This window comes from Sus scrofa, chromosome 18, assembly GCF_000003025.6.
Source record: "Sus scrofa isolate TJ Tabasco breed Duroc chromosome 18, Sscrofa11.1, whole genome shotgun sequence".
NCBI lineage: Eukaryota > Metazoa > Chordata > Mammalia > Artiodactyla > Suidae > Sus > Sus scrofa.
The window spans coordinates 31,885,259-31,904,333 of NC_010460.4; the positions used below are offsets into that span (position 1 = coordinate 31,885,259).

The 19,075-nt window shown below is 41.6% G+C and overlaps 1 protein-coding gene and 1 long non-coding RNA gene across 11 annotated transcripts in view; both read right to left on the minus strand.

The window, feature by feature from the left end:
• The window catches only part of FOXP2 (forkhead box P2), a 555,422-nt gene extending 550,157 nt beyond the window's left edge, over positions 1–5,265 (minus strand). For 3 of the 10 annotated variants that reach the window (XM_021078421.1, XM_021078435.1, XM_021078431.1), the window contains exon 1: positions 3,312–3,941. The gene's annotated coding sequence lies outside the window, so the exon portion shown is untranslated. The other 7 variants (XM_021078427.1, XM_021078426.1, XM_021078430.1 and 4 more) reach the window with 5 other exon arrangements.
• LOC110257539 overlaps positions 6,591–19,075 on the minus strand; it is a 67,418-nt gene continuing 54,933 nt past the window's right edge. The window contains exon 4 of the long non-coding RNA XR_002340297.1: positions 6,591–7,704. This is a non-coding gene — a long non-coding RNA (uncharacterized LOC110257539). The remainder of the gene's footprint in view (positions 7,705–19,075) is intronic.

Genomic DNA, 19,075 nt, shown 5'->3' on the forward strand with positions numbered 1-19,075 from the left:
CATCCTTCGCATTTTCTCTTGAAATAAAAATTTCTGGTAAATTTATCTGGCTATGTTCAGTATATTATTATAAGTCTTATAAGTCCCAATCAATCCATAAAGTATTTTCACATATTTAAATACACTTTTTATAAAGTACAACTCTAACAGTTACATAAAGAGACTTGTCGTTTGGTTTTGAGTTTTTGTTTGTACAAATTAAACTTGTTTCTACAAAATAATTGCCCACTACAAGTTATCTGTAATTTTAACACTGACCTTTTTTCCCCTATTTTATGGTGTGTCACATACAAGAATTTCCTCCTATTTTAGGTTTCTAGAATATTACAAGGGTTTATTTTATTTTACTTTTTAAAGAAAAAACACTACTACTACCATCAGGGCAAAGAAACAAAACTCCAACAGCAGTTTACTTAGGTATAACTATTAATAAACCTATTCACATCATAATATAATTAAAAGTCTCTTTTCACTCAGAGTATGAATTTTGTGAATACAATATTCGATTCTAGAATTTCCACCATTCTGAATCCCAAAGTAAGTTGAGGAATTTTGAAAAATAGTTTAAAATAGTCCATAATTGTTATTGTATACATTTTCCTTTGTTCTATTTTAGTATCCACTGTAGTGTAATGGTCACTTAATAATCTATGCAAAAACAAAAAAGTGTTTACTGTATTCATATTTAAACTGAATGTTAAAAAATCATTCCCTTAATTTTTTGTATTCTTGTACTTAAAAGTGAACTTTAAGATGACCTTTTAAAATTGAGTGTCTTCTCTCACTTACCAACAGGAATGTGCCATCAGGTTTCCAGTGTCCTCTTTAAAAGTCAGTAACTTAATCACAATTAAACATTTCTTTCACTAACTTTTAGATAAAAATGAAATAGTGCGTTTCTTAAAGAAGTACTGACCTGACCAACTACTAAACATGGGTCTAGTTTAGTAATAAAAATGGAAAGAAGGAAGGGAGGAAGGGAGGATGGAAGGAAACGACTTTTAAAAGCTCTAAAGCTGAAATGAAATTTTATGACCCTAATGATCATAGTGTATATAATTTTATACTCACTTTATTAATGTATATACAAATAAATCAAAGCTGTAGATTATTTTTTTAGCAGTATTAAACAAACACTACATTTTAAAATTCCAGGACACTGAGAATATACTTATCCATAACTCATAGTGACAGAAAAGATAAACAGATCCTTTGACAGCATAAAACATTTCCCAAGGTAAACCACAAGACGAAAATATCTGAAAGTTCATCTTTGCCTCAGTTTTGACCTCTCCTATAGACGTGCTATTAAACACACCCCTCCTGTCTCCACTGAAACCTAACCAAACTATTTGAGTTAGGAGTGTGCAAAGATGTGCCTTCCAGGCAAACTTCTGTTTTCTAAAAGTTAATCTCTCCAAATACTTCCAGTTGGAAAACGTCCACTTGAGCTACTTGACACCAGGGCGTCACTTTCTCCCCTCAGCCTACCTGCTACTACTTAATTATTCTTCTAAGCAGGCTCTGGGCAAGTTGGGGAGCTTGCTCTTTCAGCACTTCTGAACCCACGATGACCACACATGTACACACTTGACACACTCCCACAGGTCTTTCACACCCTTTCTCCCTCCTGCTCCTTCTCATCTAGGCCACTTCGCGTGCCTCACGTCGCGAGTGCCTGGCCACCTGGGAGCAAACAGTACTCGGGGAACAATGCTCAGGATCAAGACACTGGATTTCAACATGTGGTGAGAGAAAATGATGGGGGGGGGGCGGTGGAGGAACGGTACAGACAGCAGCTGTCCATTAAGTGGTTTAAATCTGTTGGTTAAAAAGCTGAATAAACAAATACACAGATGGGTCTAGCTCCTTGGGGACTCCGGAATCTGAGGAGCCTCCCAAGTGGGGTCCACTCTGGCCTCTGTTGCCTCGTCCCTGTGCAAAACGCACACTGGTTCCGCTCTCGAATGCCCCACACTCGCACGTGCCTCTCCCTCCCGTAGGTCCCAAAGAGAGTCGCCCACGCGCCAGGTGCCCTAAGAGACTTACCTAAGGGATCTTAGAGTCTGAGGACAGGAGGGCAACTTTTCCTTCCTGCTCTAGACCGACCCGAACGCCCACGGCAAGCGAGGGTCCACGCAGACGCCAGCCCCTAGGTCTGGATGTCAGGGGCCTTCCGACCCGCAGGGCGGGGAGAAGCGCAGGAGGCGTGTGAGCCGCGCGCGCGGCCACCCAGTGGGTCCGGCTCGCGCCGCCGCCGCCGCTGCCGCCGCACGTGCGCCGCGGTGAGCGCCAAGGGGCGTCAGGACCCGCGCTCCGCCTGGGTCAAAGTCAACCCCGCGCCTCCACCAGCCCTCGGTTCGCCCTCGGCCTCCACAGACTTACAGGTAAAAGCCAACCCAGAAACCCTCCCTTTCGCCGAAAGGTGTCTGCGCCCCTCCCTTACCCCCCCCCCCACGAAGAACCTGGGGGCGCGATTTCATTCCAAACCCACCCTCAGAGTGGAGAGACCTTTCCAAAGTAGAATAAAAGTAAAACCAGGACAGATCCCCGGGTGAAGCAAGTCTTGCTGACTGTGGACAAGGAAAGTAGAGCGATCAGGGGCAGCAGTCGAGATGCAGGATCATCCCGAAGCGTCACTAGGGGCCAGGAGTTTCTTCACTGGAGAAGCAGGAGTGTCCCCTATCTGCCTCCCGTTCCCAGAGAAGTACTTGTGAAATGTACGTTTAAGTGTCCAACTTGCAGACGAGAGGCGTGCACTTGCCCAACTGAGTAAATAAAGGTCAGCAGTTGGATCAATAAAGTGTGTGCTTCCAACCACCACAGGTTTTTACTGTTATTTCTCCTCCCTCCTCCCGAAGGGAGGTGGGGAGGGAAGAGGAAGCGAAACGGACAAAACCCAAAAATTAAAGAGTAAACAAACACATCTGGTGTTTCCACATACATATTCCTCCAGCCGCGGTTTCTCTGGACGAAGCAACATTTTGCATATTCAAAACTAAAAATTATCCGTGAGACAACAGCAACCTCCCCTCTCGACTCACCCTTCCTCTCATCACAAAGCAAAATGAAAAAGAACAACAAGTGGCAATGTTGGGTCCGGAAGGCGACCCCGAAGCCGAGCCGAGATTTGACACATGTCACACTCGCTCCGCCGCGCTGAGCGCAGAGGCAGGGGCGAAACTTTGCCGCCGCCGCGGCAGGAGGAGAGCTGAGCAGAGTAAAGTCGAAGCCCCGCCGGGAGTGGAGGTGGCTGGGACGGGGTAGGGGGCGGAGGTGCAGCGCGCCAGAGTGAGGGCGAAGAAACTTACCGCGGCCGGACACGCCGGGGCAGCGTCCCGGGAGGTGGCACCCGTGGCGCGGAGGCAGAAGCCCCCAAACAACACACCCACGCGCGAGTCCCTGCAGCTGCTGCCGCAAGTGGGAGCGCGCCAAGGGGGGTGCCGAAGGAAGCCGCAGCTGGCGGACGCGGCTGCCGCATAAATAACCCCGGCCGGCGCTCACCGGCTGGCTGCGGGTGGCGCGGGGCTCGAGCCGGGGCGCAGCGGCCGCTGCAGAGCTGCACGCGCCGGCGTGTCTCGCGCTTTCTCGGAGGCTCGCGCTGTCTCGCGCTGCCGCTCCCCCCACCCGGATCTGTGTGTGTGTGTGTGTGAGTGTGTGTGTCTCTGTATGTGTGTGTGTGTCTATGTGTGTGAGTGTGCGCTGGCGAGCGCGCGCACCAGGCCGCGCGCGCGTGTTGTTGGCAATGCAAACTGTACACACACTGCGCGCGGAGCCGCCTCTTCTCCGAGGGGCGGAGTGGGGGAAGGGAAGCCTCCGAGGAGTCTAAAGTACTGCTGGGCCACTTGTTTGTTTTTGTTTTACTTTGCGTTGTTATTGTTGACTGTTGTTGTTGATCCCCAAAGTGGTTTGGAACCAGCTGGTTAGGATGCCTGTCTCCCCCATCCACCTACCTCCCCAGGTCCCCCAACTTATTTAAGGGAGGGGGAAACGCGGAGCCGAGCATTGTTCGGATTCGCAGTGGAGCCTCCTGGCTGACGTCAGGTCCACCTGCTATGTAAACAACTCGCTGGAGAACTTGTTTGTTCTGCGCCAGATCTTCCCCCACCCCCACCCTTCTCCCCACCTCCTGCTCCGCCTCCTCCCGCTCAGCCCAGACGGCGAGTAGAGGAAGGGGGTGGGGAGGGAGGAGAGAACAAAACCTTATGCTGTATTGGCAAAGCCGAGTTGTGTCTGCTGCTTCTTGGCAGTCCCCAAAGTACGTCCTCTCAGCAGACGGAGCTGCTGGCAAATGAAACAGGGGATTCCAAGTGAAGAGCAGGAAGCCTCGAAGGGATCCAAAGCCCTCGGTGGCAAGGAGTTAAAGTACTCAGGAGTCAGAGAGGGAGACCCAAGCGTGCCTTAAAACGCTGATTGGCCTTTCTTTTCACGGTGCGCCTCTGCGGCCTGGGGTGGAGAGAGGCCGAGCGTCTTTCTCACTCTTCATTGTTGTCGTGGCTCCTGTCTCACTTGGGCCCGGGAGTTCTTGGGCTTCCTCGTGGTCCCACAGCCGGGGTCACCGGCTTGGGGCCGCGCTGCGGGCTGGCTGGGGCGGAGCTTGGAAGGAAGGGACTGCCGAGCTGGGACTTTTAGGGTCTGAGGTTTTCGAGACCGGCCCCATCAGTGACTGAGGGGAGCAAAAGTAATCGGAATGAAAAGAAGAAACTGCCAGAGCCCGTTCCGCGCGCACTTCAAAGCCGAGGCGCCGGCGCCCGGGTCCCTACTGTCCGTGGGGAATGACCCAGCCAGCGGGCCATGAGGGACCGAGGGGATGACAAGGGAAAAACTGAGGGCGGACGATTCGGGCCCGGACTGGACCCGTGACCCGAGTAGAGGGTTCTCAGTAGCTCCTATCCCACAGCCGCTCGGAGCAGGCTGTTCCTCCCCACCGGCTCCCGCCAACCCCTTCCCTGCTCTGGGTCTGCGCGACCCTCCACTGGCCGTGTCCCCTGCGCGCCGTGGCGCAACCCGCAGCTCTGCTCGCATGTCAGTTGCGGAGCGTGGCGTTGCGAAAGGCGCTGAAACTTTCCTCCAAATAGGTGCAGCCGAGAGGCCATGCGGAACAGACACCGGCCCCCGGCTTCTTCCTGGCCAACTTTAACATCTTCCGTGGCGGAAGTGGAGAGGGGGTGGCGACTGGGGAGTTGGACAAGCGGGGAGTTGGACGAGCAGCACCAACTTCTGCCCTTTGGGTTTTTCTTTTCCTCAAAGAGCAGCGCGCCCTTTCTCTAAAGGGCAGACGCGAACACACACACACACACACACACACACACACACACTTGGCACCAACTCTTCCCTCCAGAACCCGCAGTTCTCCCGGGGAGGAAGCAGCCTGGCACCCACATCTGTAAACACAATCAGGTTTTCTAGTGAAACCAATTAAGTCAATAAGCCACGGAGCTGGTCCTGGGAAGACGGCCCCTGCCAGCAGGACGAGAAAAGGGGTAGAGTTGGGCTTTCAATTGCGATGTTTCCTGGCCGCTTTCAAAACTCCAGGCAGTCTTTAAATGTTCTGCTTGAGGATTGTGTCCTTACCCTTTTATTAATTGTCTTTTTTTCGAAATGCAGGCTGAAGAGTGGACAAATAAGTCGAATTTTTTTAAGATGAGAGCGAGTAGAGGAGGGAGCAGTCATTTAAATTACAAAACGCCAGATGTAAATGACCACACCTCGCTCTTCTTGGAAAGTGTAGATCATTTTATTTAATTTACATTTATGCTTCACTAGCAACCCTAAATAAAAAGCGGATTCTTTGAATTAACCTGAAACTATTTTGGCAAAGAGAAGAACAAACGGCGTCGAAATCCTTGAAGAGCGAGGATGTATCTATCCACTGGGTTTGTGACTAAAGGTAATAGAACCATCAGAAGGTCTACAGCTCCTCACTTTTCTTCCTTCTTCCTCCCCCGCATGCACCGACCCCACTTAATACCCTTTCTCTCTAGGGGTCCGGAGGAAGTGAGCGGGAAAGGTTTATTATAAATGAGTCTAGGCAACTTGGAAGAGAAGTTCAAGTTCCCAACGAGGAGAAAAGAAAGAGGGTTATGCCCCCGAGACTTGGAAAGGAGAGGGTTTAGTTAGCCTTTCACTTTTCTGTACACAAAGACACGTTTTGGTGAAATTCACAGCCATTGACGTTTCTTTCCTGTGGGTACAAATAGCCAGGCGCCAAGAGTTGCAAACGGATATCTCAGCCAGAGGAACACATCTTTCTCGATTGGCCACGTACCTTGGCCAGGGATCTTTCTAAGCGGGGCTCAGCCCACAGTCCCCTTGGGCCCCCAGCTTAACTTCGCCCCCCGTTATCTATCTCTTCTTCGCCTGCTGCCATTCCCGGGCCACCCATTCTTCTCGCAGGGAAAACGCCCCTGGGAGTTGAGAAAGCAGGTCCCGCCAGGAGCCGCTGCCCTCGGCGGACTTCTCGCCCGCAGCCAATGGGCTGGGCCCGGGTTCGAGAGGTGAAAGTTCAGGCCTGGGGCTTACGGCTCACTACCCCCTACCACTGCCTCCCTCCCAGCCTCCCCCCACCCCCCGCCCCCGCCACACTGCAGACCCAGCCTGGCTACCAGGGGCTGACATGGTGGCGCGTAGTTTGTTGATGGGTGGTCATAAAATATATTTATTTGCAATTCCTTTCCCTCACCCACCACCCCCGCCCCGGCGTGGCCTCGAACACTGAAGGCTTTGTTCGCCTCGCTGCTGCTGGAGCCGGCCGGGGTTTAGTGCTCTGTGCTAACAGACTCCAAAAAAAGTTGAAGTATAATAATAGGAAAACCGGGTTTCCGCAGCCGAGGGAAACGCTGAAAGGGCAAACAGCGAACGAATAGTTTTCTTTTGCACAAGTCACTGGTCAACCCACTGGATCACGGGAGCCTTAAAACGAAACGTCGCATATCAGAGAGCGCGGGGAAGCCAAATTCTGTCCCTGTAGTCGCTGCGCAGGGTGGTAGCTTCAGCTCAAGTCTTCTTTGCAGCACGTGGGTCTGCAAAAGTCATTTAAAGAGGCTCCAGGGGAAAGTTAAACGGGGCTACTGGGTAACTGAGGAGTTTCACCAAGTGGCCTTCGAAGTTCTTTCACGAAAACTTACTTGATTTCAAGTTTATTTTACGGTGGAACCACAAATCAACAAATTCCAATACGCTGCTCTACTTTGGTCCAGGTGAAAGATAAATTCGTTTGAAATGGTCTCTGCCAGCGCATCTTGAGCGAAATAAACCATCCCCAGTGAGACTAACTAAAGCCAGTATGAAGGAAAGCAACTTCCGCGAACGCCACGTATTAGAACCGTTGATAATGCTTCTCCGAGGGAACCGCTTGGATTTTCAGTTACTTATTGTAAGAATATAGTTATTCGCACACTCAGGTCTGTTTTCTTCACAACTTTCAAACAACAATTACATTTTACTTCTTCAGAGTCGTTTTATTGGTGTAATTGTGATTAATACATAAAATGTAACTGACTTGGAGAGATCACTGACAGGGAGAGGGGCAGGTTTTTTTAAATCATTTTTTTCCTATTTAAGATATCATCTTCAAAGTTGTATTACTCTTCTGAAACAGACTGTAACAAAAATCTTCTTTAAATGCAAGGTAAAACATTTTTCTTATCGCACAGAAGAACCAGCATGTATCAGCTTCCTATTCTTCACGTCCACCACAGTTTTCTGAAGATGAGCAAATAAACAGACTCCTTTCAGTCTCCTCTCCACACTCTCCTCCAAGACACATTTTAAGAAAAAAGGAAAATTCTAGTTTCACCGAAGTCAAATCAAGGGTAATCTCTGTTATAATGTTAAATTGCATGTTAGAGGTTGCAAAATTGGTGGAGTTACACCACCATCTGTCGTTAAGCTTGGGGACTACAAAATTTGGGACCTATAATAAATCTTAATGAGCTTTCCCAACTTTTTTTTTTTTTTAATCATGGACTATACTTTTCATTTGCATTTTTATTACACGTACCCTAAAACTACCTGGATCCTGAACAAAAAAAAAAAAAACAAATATACATTCTGAACAAATGAACAAATATGTGTTCATAAGCCCATACTTCTCTCTGGGTTCTCTAGTCATCTCATCTTCAGAAAAACAAACAAACAAACAAACAAAAAACCCCACTATGTCTCCAGCCTCCAGATAAAGTCTTTTCAAATCAGTTGTGGGACTGCAGATTTCTTCTAATATGCTGTCGATAGGAAAAATGGAGCCTCAACTGCAGGGGCCACTTTTGTCTTAGGGCAAATAACAGACTCTGAATGTAGCATAGTTCTCTGTTAATATATCTAATCTTGAAATATGTAAACACAGCATATCTCTGCAGAGAGGTAGACAATGACTGTCTTTAAAAATTGACTGAAAGGGAATTCCCATAGTGGCTCAGCAGTTAGGGAACCCAACTAGCATCCATGAGGACTCAGGTTCGATCCCTGGCCTGCTCAGTGGGTTAAGGATCTGGCGTTGCCTTGACTTGTGGTGTAGGTCGCAGATCTGGCATTGCTGTGGCTCTGGTGTAGGCTGGTGGCTAGCCTGGGAACCTCCATGTGCCTTCTGTGCAGCCCTAAAAACAAAAAGACTAAAGAATTAAATAAAATAAATTGACTGAAAGGCAGTTAATGTCAGGTTCCAGTTTTAGTTGACCTCCCTGTGGAGACACAGATCAATTGCTCAGGGCTAGGATCTTCCCAAGAAAGCCCTTATTCAAATAGAAAGAGGATAATTCCTGGATAAAGAATTCCAATGCTGAACCAAAATTCTCGATCAAGCAATGAAAACTCTTTTTTTCCAACAACACTTCAATGGCACATATTTATATCAAATCTATTTTTTTAAAGATCTTCAAATATTTCACTATAATATTATACCCCTTTCCAAGTTAGGGATTTAATTACCAAATTTCTATTTTCTAGAAAATAATTTAAACCCAAGTGTTTATGTAGGTAAGATGGTTACTGGAAATACTAATATGAAGCTGAAACTAAATTGTTGATATTTGGTCAACTCTGACCCACACTAATGAAAATTTTGTATGCTTAAATTAATAAAATCCAGATTTTTCTGATATGTATTCTGTCTCTAGAAAAGTAAGCATTAGTTAAATTGCCCAATCCCTGATATTTACATCCTGCCACATTGATTCAAATATGTTGAATTGTCTGGTGCAAAAAAAGCCCTTTGCTTGCTGATGTTTCTATAATTAAATTTAGTCTTAGAGTTTATATGTCTCTTAGTTACTGTGAAATTTTAGAGCTGAAGGAAACTTCAAGATATTCCAGTCCAATCTTTTTTTTTTTTTTTTTCTTTTTAGGGCTACACCTGTGGCATATGAAAGTTCCCAGGCCAGAGGTCAAATCAGAGATGCAGCTGCTGACCACAGCCATAGCAGCAGCAACACGGGATCAGAGCTGTTTCGGGGACCCATATCACAGCTCATGGCAACGCTGGATCCTTAAACCACTGAGCAGGGCCAGAGATTGGACCGGAATCCTCATGGATACTAATTGGGTTTGTAACCCACTAAGCCACAATGGCAACTCCCAGTCTCTATTTCAAAAATCATAAAGCAAAGGTCCAGAGATGAGAGCAAGATCAAACAGCTAGTTAATAAACTCTGATTCTTATTATTGAACTACTTCATATTTCTAAACTTTCAATGACCTCCTTTCTTACTCCACTGAAGACAAACATACACACCCTATTTTTTACATTTTTTTCATATACATCAAAACAATACAGCTCAGTGATAATTTTCTTTGGATATCAATACAGTATTGAAGATGGTTAGCTGTCATGTCATGACCACTGTAATACATGGGAGAAAAAAAAGTCTGATGACTTGTTTCTCTTGAAAGTCAATTAAAGTCTATAAGGATTCTTCAGTAGTGTAAAGAGGTTCATCACTGTTGACGGCAAGTCTTCATCACAGAAAAAACTGACGGCAAGAGGAGCTAACACAAACCACAGTTTATGACTTTTTTTCAGGATTAATAATCTTCACGAACTCCTGGGGGGGGGCAAAAACCAGTCCTAGGGGGCCTTCACTATACTCTTAAGAAATAAAGACTACAAGGAGTTCCTGTTGTGACTCACCCGTAATGTCCTAGTATTCCTGAGGACATGGGCTCGATCCCTGGCCTCACTCAGTGGGTTAAGGATCCAGTGTTGCAGTGGCTATGGCATAGGCCAGCAGCTGAAGCTCTGATTCGACCCTTAGCCTGGGAGAGTCCATATGCTGCAGGTGTGGCCCTAAAAGACAAAAATAAATAAAATAAAAGCCATGAGAGAAAATAAAATCTTGCTTTTTTTAAAAAAAAAAATCTTTGCGCAGAAAAGAACTATATCAAGATCCTGCATCAGAGTAGATTTTTATTCTGGTTCAAATATGGCTCTAAAAATTACTGTAGTTTACCCAGACTTGGTACTGAAGAGGTTAATTGTCATAAATCACATAAAAGTTCAGTCATTTACCCTCTTCTCCTTCCCCTTCTGCTCCTCCTCCTTTGGATTCTGCTTTTGTATTCCCTCCCCCCCTTTTGCTCCCTTTTCCTCCCTCCATTGTGCTCTTTCTCACCACCCTCACAATGACAACTTCCAAAATCCCCCAGAGATATTTCTCTTCTAAGCTCTAGATTTGTTTATTCAATTGCTTAATGATAGAGCTATCTGAATTATGAAAAACTATTATCTTGCCCTCTTCTCTCTGTGGCCAGCTACTCCTTACGCCATCTGGTTAGTGGTTAATGACACCTTAATCTACCCAGTTCTTAAAGCCAGAAGGTGTTGCCTCCTCCATCTTCATATATCTAAGCAATATTTGTTCATTTCTACATATTTAATCTTACATTGTCATCTTCCATCTGTTCCCCTTTCGTACTTGGTCATTCTTGACAACTTTCTAAGCACCTTCCTACCATGAGCTTCGCTTTGTTCCAGATCCTCCTCCTCACACTTTCTAGAATACATGTCACTTAGAATTAGGCCCAACTTCTATGTAGCCCATGGAGTTTAATATTAAGTTCTATAGTGTGATATAGCAAATACGTCTGGCAAGTGTGAGACGGTTATTTTTTTTGGAATGAATGAATGAGTGGATGCTCCAAACATATGTATTGGAGATGTTAAATCTATTCTGTCAGGTTTTGTCAGATATATTTTTAGCTGTGCATCATTTTCAGCAAATCTTTAACTACTTTGCTACCCAGTCATTTGGCTAAAATAGTAATAACTGAAGGTTTTTATTATTTTTATATGAAAGAACTTAGCAGAAGGATATAAAAGTAAATTCAACCTGGCATTCAAATTCCCAACTGCATTATTTAATGGCTCAACAAATATTTATATACTAAGCACTGTGGTAGGTATGCGGAGTTCTAAGGATATATAAGATTAGGTCTCTTCCCTGAGCTTATATTCTAGTAAGAGATATAAGATATGTTTTATTTCAATAAAACTTAAGTCTTAATACAGCATAAGCTAGAAGTATATACAGGATACAATGAATCCAGGGGAAGTATTTCTTAAGGCTATTTTTTTGTTTGTGATAAAATTCAAGAAATAAATATGACTAGATCCTTTAATCAAAAATTTATGAGAGAGCAGCTTCAGAAAACTTATACTATTTGGATAAAACTGCAAAGTTGTACAAAAACATGGTAATATCAAAGACCATGGAGGTTTTAACGACTGTGAAGAGGTATCAGGCAGTCCCTTAAATAATCTCATATTACTCTTTAAGTACAGAATGCAGTTTTAGGAAGATTACTTCTACTTTGTTATGATTTCACTGCAAGAAAAGTTTTATAATAGGTAAGGACTATAAAGAAAGGAAAAGCAAAAGAGTGTAAAAAGAACTGAAAAGAAAGTAAGAGAACATAATTATTTGGAGTTTAGAAGCGGTTCACATTTACCTCTCTCATCAGCCTCTCTAACTCACAAGTGAGGAAAGCACCTTATCCTGGGTCACTATGGCTCCCTGGGGACAGTCATAGGAAATGCCATTCCCCCAGTCTTTCCCCCCTGCCAAAAACTTTTTTCTGTCTCATCCAGGGACATGCTAGTTTCCTTATATCCCTCTTTTTTTACATCATCCTCACCTCTTTAAATACAGCATTAGGCAATACTTTCTCAATATTTATTACCTCCTCTCTAAATACTTCCCTCCCTGTACACACTTCTGATTTTTTTTTAAATTTTATTTTAGCTCAGGAAAACAGTTTTCAGTAATTCTGTCTCTATCTCTTCCCCCCGTCTCCACACACACACACAGTCATGGTAATATGTTTAAAAGCAGAGCTAGTGATGTAAGAAATCAAGGAACATGGAATTCCTGTTGTGGCTCAGTGCGTTATGAACCCGACTAGTATGCATAAGGACACAGGTTCAATCCCTGGCCCCACTCAGTAGGTTAAGGATCCAGCGTTGCTGTGAGCTGTGGTGTGGGATGCAGACATAGCTAGGATCTGGCATTGCTGTGGCTGTGGCGTAGGGCAGCAACTGCAGCTCCAATTCAACCCCTTGTCTGGTAGCTTCCATATGCCACAGGTGTGGCCATTAAAAAAAAGAAAAAAGAAAAAAGAAATCAAGGGATAGGAAAACTAACATGAGAAAAGGAAAATAAAAAAAAAAAACTAGTACTATTAGCTTCAAAAACCTTGAAAGTCCCCATATAAAGGAGCAATGAGACAGACACTGCTAAACCTCTCTGTGAGTTAAATCGATACAATCCAATTGGAAAGTAATCTGGCAACTTGTGTTGAAGCTTTTTAAACTAGTCCCAAAGCTAGACTGCAATCCAAAAGAAATTATGTGAAATACAGATGGAAAACCTTCATGCAAAAGCTGTTTATCATAGAACTATTTATGATAGTACATATTTGGAAACAATTTAAAAAGTCAACACTGTATAATCTAGTTTAACAACTAAACAATATTATGAGATTTTTAATAACATATATAATGCCTTAGTTATATTATTTGGTGGAACAGTAGTATATAAAAATACAAAAAAAAAAAAAAAAAAAAAAGGAAACATACCATTTTAATACTATGCTCTAAGCTAGCCCACAATGATCCTGTCCTCCTGGCAGTCACCCTCTTGTGTAGTCCCTCCCATACTGTGTCAGTCTCCATCTGTTTGGTACAAGTGACAGTGTGTCACTGTTGAGCTTGGGTTATAGAAGACTGTGTGACTCTCTCTGGGGCTCTGGGTCTACCTCTGAGATCACTGGCTCAGGCAAGCTTCCCTGCTGCGAGCAGCCCCGTGGAGAGGTCTATGTGGTGAGGAAGTGCTGTCTTCGGTCAACAGCCAGGGATGAACTGAGACCTGCCAAGAACCATGACAGTGAACTTGGAAGCAAATTCTTCTTTCCCAATTAGGACTTCTTGAAATGACTGCAAGCCTGGCCAACAACTTGATTACAACCTCATGAGCAATTCCGAGGATAGACCATGATGGAAATAATATTTTAAAAAGAATGTAAATACACACATACACATATATATTTTAAAAAGAATTTAAATACACACACACATATACATATCTATGCAACTGAGTCACTTTGCTGTACAGCAGAAATTGGCATAACATTGTAAATCAACTATATTTCAGTTTAAAAAAAAAAAGGAGAAAATAAATGAATGACTCAGGTAAGCCACTTCTGGATTCCTGACCTCAAAGACTAGGAGTTAAGAAATGTTTGTTGACATAAAGCTGTTAAGGTTTTTTGTTTTTGTTTTTTTGTTTTGGTGGTGAGTACATTTGTTTCACAGCAACAGATAACAAATGTGACCATAATAGGAAAGGTGATATTTACATAATAGAATTTCTGATGATTTTTTTCTACTTTTCATATTTTCAAACCATCTGTAATGAAGATTTATTAATTAATAATTGGGAAAATACTTTATATAGTAACTATTTTAAAATTTTTCTTTGAAAAGATAGTGTCCTAAGGTACTTTTTAGGGTTGCCACAAATATAGTTATCCTAAGAAACATTCTTTAAGAAAGCTGGATTTATCTCAAGCTGGTATATAACATAAATATAAAATCACATTTAAATTTTCTTTTGTACTTTATTTACTGAATAGAGAGAGTGGTATTCTATGTTTTGTTAATACAAATAAACAGCATATCCACGTATGATAAGTACCTTTTATGAATGAGCAGAGTATCTGAACCCCATTTACAGCATTGTTTCTAAGAAAACACAATCTAAATTTTATACAACTCATTATTTTAACCTGATATATTTTGTCGTTGTTCTTGTTTTGGTTTTTAGGGCCACAGGCACAGCATATGGAAGTTCCCCAGCCAGGGGTCGAATCGGAGCTACAGCTGCTGGCCTACACCACAGCCACAGCAACATGGGAACTCAGCCATGTCTGTGACGTATACCACAGCTCACAGCAATGCTGGATCCTCAATCCACTGAGCAAGGCCAGGGATCAAACCTGCATCCTCATGGATACTAGTCAGGTTCTTAACCTGCTCAGCCACGGCGAAACCTCCCCTAACTTGATATCTTTCTATATAGTTGGCTTTTCGTATATAACCTTGGGTTTCATATTCTTGGATTCAACCAATTGTGGATTGAAAATATTTGAAAACAAATTTTTCAGAAAATTTCAAAAAGCAAAAACTTGAATTTGCCTCACAACTGTTTACATAGCATTTACACTGTATTTACAACTATTAACATAGCATTTGTATTGCATTGATATAGAGATGATTGAAAGTATAGGAGAACATGTGCACAGCTTATATGCAAATACTATACCATTTTGTATAAGGAACTTGAGCATCCTCAGGTTTTTGAATGTGCAAGGGGTAATGAAATCAATCCCCTTCAGGTAATGAGAGATGACTGTACATGCCAATCAAAAAACCGTACAGGTAAAAGTCCTTTTAAACTTTGGTTACAGTGAACAGGATAATTGTTAAAGTATTTTCATTCTTATTCCAGGTAAATGAACAAAGACAAACTTTGAGCTGATAAAAAAAAGACTAGATTCTCATGTCACATGTAATGATAAGAAAAAACCATTGTCTCTGAAGGTTTTCCTAATTAGGTTATAACACAGTTACAGCAGTTGAATAGAGAGGGTCAATGCAAGTTCTAAATTAGTTTAGCAGAAATTAGCAAGTACATAAGTATGTTTTCCTCAAATTATAATAAACATGCTAAAACAAATGGATTACCTAATCTGTTAATAATTATGCCTTCTGTCTTCATATCATGAAAACCCCAAATAACAATTTTATGCTTAGTTGATGTCTCAAAAATTTCTTGTCATAAAAAAACCATCTGGATTTTGATAATGTTTTTATATAATCAGTTTTGATTATATTTGGATTGTCTTGTGGATTTAAATGTTGACAAAATAGGTACATAAAATAATTTTTACAACATAGGAATATGTAGTTGGGTATATTGATTAGTTATTTTGATAATAACTATGAACATCAAGCACATTGTTGAATTTACTTCAGGAAACTATTATACAGAATAGTATCATTGTGTTCATGATCATAAATAAATACAGTTCCTTCCATAAGAATATATCATAAGTATTAGACAGATAATTTTCTGCTAAAGCAAGTTTTCATTTCCTTATCCAAAGATTCTCACATTTTCTGACTTATTTTTTGAAGTTAAAAAATCTTTTCATTACTTCTATGATCCTTTGTCCATCATGTTGTTGATTCATCTTCTATAACAATTCTCTTTTCCACCTCCTCACTAAATTCTGTGAATCAGGATCAAAGACAAAGATGTCTGAGCTGGTGAAAGAAATGTATGATATTTTAACCAGCTGAAGAACACTCATTGATGCCATCCATGGTTTTTTCAAATAACTAGGTCATTAAGGATCATAAATCATAAAGTATCTTTGCTAGAAAAAAAAATGCATACCTGTTAAGCAAAAATCCATGCTCATTAGTCTATAATCCTATATGCAATCAAGTTCGGGTGATTTATTTTCAGATAAGAGATATGAAAACTCTATGTTGAGATACAATGATATTGAGGAAAAGACACTAAAATGAACCACTCAAGGGAATTTGACCTCTAAAATATGGTTAGTAAGATGAGCTCTACCTCACAGATTTTAGCAGGGAAATGTGGTGAGCAAATGTAGACTTTCAAAGGAAAGGAAGTTCATACAGCTGTTTGACTGTGAGAATTAGATAAACTGTGGTCATAAAATATAGACTCTTTTACTTCCTGAATTCAACTCAGTTCAATTCATTTCAGCAAATATTTATTGAGTCTACATTATTTGTCTGTCAATATTAACTTCCTAGAATCATAATCTTTAGGTTAGATGAGGGTTTAGAGGTCACCTAATCCAAGATTCTTCCCAAGGAAGGAATTTGGGTATGGATTTTTGTTATGAAGTGATATTTCTTGGAGACTTTTTATTAAGAGTAGTTAGGAAATAGAGTCCAGAGGTGGCTGGCTACTCAAGCTCTTTCCAAAGATTCTTGCATTTCAATGAGTAAATTTCCTCAGTGCTTTGTTTGAATGCATGTTGAGAAATTTACTTCTGGATATATGTATCCTAAGAAATAAGTATGCTTCCTGCTTCTGCCTGGCCAACCTGAACTCCCTTCCATCAGCTTCCTAAAGGTTTCCTTCTTCCTAAAGGTTTATACTGCAGCTAACTCACTCATCCTCTAGAACCAAGTCTGGGGTCAGACCTCCCATTGATGAGGTGATCTTACTTTGGTATTGCTTCCTCGTCCTCATTATTGACTTTGGATAGAGCATGCTACTGTTGCTTTGCTTAACAACCATCCTCAACGTTACACTGATTATCTGAGGACAGTCTTTAATTTTACCATAAGCAAGGTCATCAAGGATTTTCTACCTCATCTTTGATGAAGAATCATTAAAGATGACTTTAATGTCAAGAGTTGACTCCCCTGGAAAAGAAAATACATGCTGAGCACATTGGTTGGAAAAGCCCTACTAGTCCAGTTCTTTTCTACAGCAGAAATTCAGAAAGAGCGTCCTTGAGAACATTCTGGGCTGCAGACACGTGGACCTTTGCAGTGAGTGCTTACTCATTCTAAAGCAGTGCCTTTTCCTAAGGCACTCACTGGCAAGATCAAATCAGCTTGATAAATAGAACAATCAGGTATATCTGCTTCTCCACAGATAACTTAGTCACTAAACATAAAATGAAATCTAAATGCTTGTAAGTACCATGATTTATCTGAGTGGAGCTTTTTTTTGGGGGGGGGCAGCCTATAAAAGTGTTTTAGGTGCATCCTTTTTTTACCATTCATAACCATTAAAAAGAATAGATGACACTATTATGTTGCCAACTACAGTCAGCCCTCCCTTGTCGATATGGTCAGCTTACTCTACCACTCGATTCTATATGAGGCTTGAGCATCCTTGGATCTTGGTACCCACTGAGTCCTGGAACCCACCTTTCCTGGATAAAGAAGGATGACTACTTAGACTTAGATTTCTAAAGTAGAAACTGAGAAAAGCATGCAAAAAGAGAGATGACTATAAACATATTAAATCTTGAATATTGTTTTTTGAATAATAATGACAGAAACAAAAAAGTCACCATGAAAAATAGTTCACCTCAATTAGAGAGATTTGATATGAGCACATAATTGACATAAAAAATTCACTGATAAAGTATTAATCAATTGATTTTAGGTTGCGATTTTTAAATTCGCAGAAGGAAAGCATATTACTAACACAATGTCATTTTTCTTCTGGGTATTCTGACATTTCACATGGTAAAAATAAATCTATTTTCAGGTGTTTTGGGGGGCCATGCTCACAGCATGTGGAAGTTCCTGGGCCAGGGTGTGAACCTACACCACAGCAGTGCCCCAAGCTGTCGCAATGACAACACTGAATCCTTAACCTACTGTGTCACATGAAACTCCTATTCTAATTTTGGTAGATTTCTGACTTTCATCAATGGTAATATATTTATGAATATTTAATTTACTGATGTTTAAATAATAACACAGCTAACTCTGGTAATACTTTAAGTAACTTGGTCAGGTCACTTATTAGATGGGTTTTTCTTAGGCTAGATTTATTTTTTTTCATTTATTTACAAAGTAGACATTTGAAGAATACCTAGAAAAGGGAAGAGAGCTATTTCTTAGATAGAAGCACTCATATAAGTCAAAATGATAGTTTACTGTACTAAAAGTAAATTTGTAAATTGCACTTCTTCAAAACTTAAAAAAAGGGTGTTCTTGGAAAGATTGTTAGAAAGGCATGAAAAAGATAAGCAATAGACTGGAAAGAAGCATTGACACTATATACCTGAAAAGAGATTTGTATCTACAGCATATAAACTACTCTCAAAACTAGTTAAAGAAAGGAAGAAAAGAAGGAAGGAAGGGAGGAAGAAAAGAAAGGAAGAAAGAAAGAAAACAATTCAGAAAATTGACAGAAGACACGAAGAGACCATTTATCAGAAAGGATATACAAATTGCAAATAAGCACATGAAAAGATGTTTACCATTAACTTGCTATTACACACCTATTAGGACTGATAAACATTTTAAAAATAGTGGCAAAGTTAAATTCAGATGAGGATGTGAAGAAACTAGATCTCTCATACATTGCTGGTGGGAATGTCAAATGGTACAGGTACTCTAGAAAATAATGCAGTGGTTTCTTAAAAAAACTAAACATAAACTTATAATACAATATAGCAATTATGTTACTGGGCATTTATGCCAGAGAAATGACAATTTAGGTCCATCTAAAAACCTAAAAACCTGTTCAAGAATGTGTATAGCAGCTTTACTTATAATACCCCCAATCCTGGAACGACCAAAATATCCATCAGTAATTGAATGGTTAAACAAATGTTACATCAATACCATGGAATACATGGAATAAAAAGGAAGAACTACTGATACACACAACAGCTTGGATGGATCAAGGGCATTTTGCCAAGTGAAAAAAGTCGATCTCGAAAGGTCACATAGTCTATGATTCCATCTATATACCACTCTCAAAATGACTGAATTATGGAGACAGAAAAC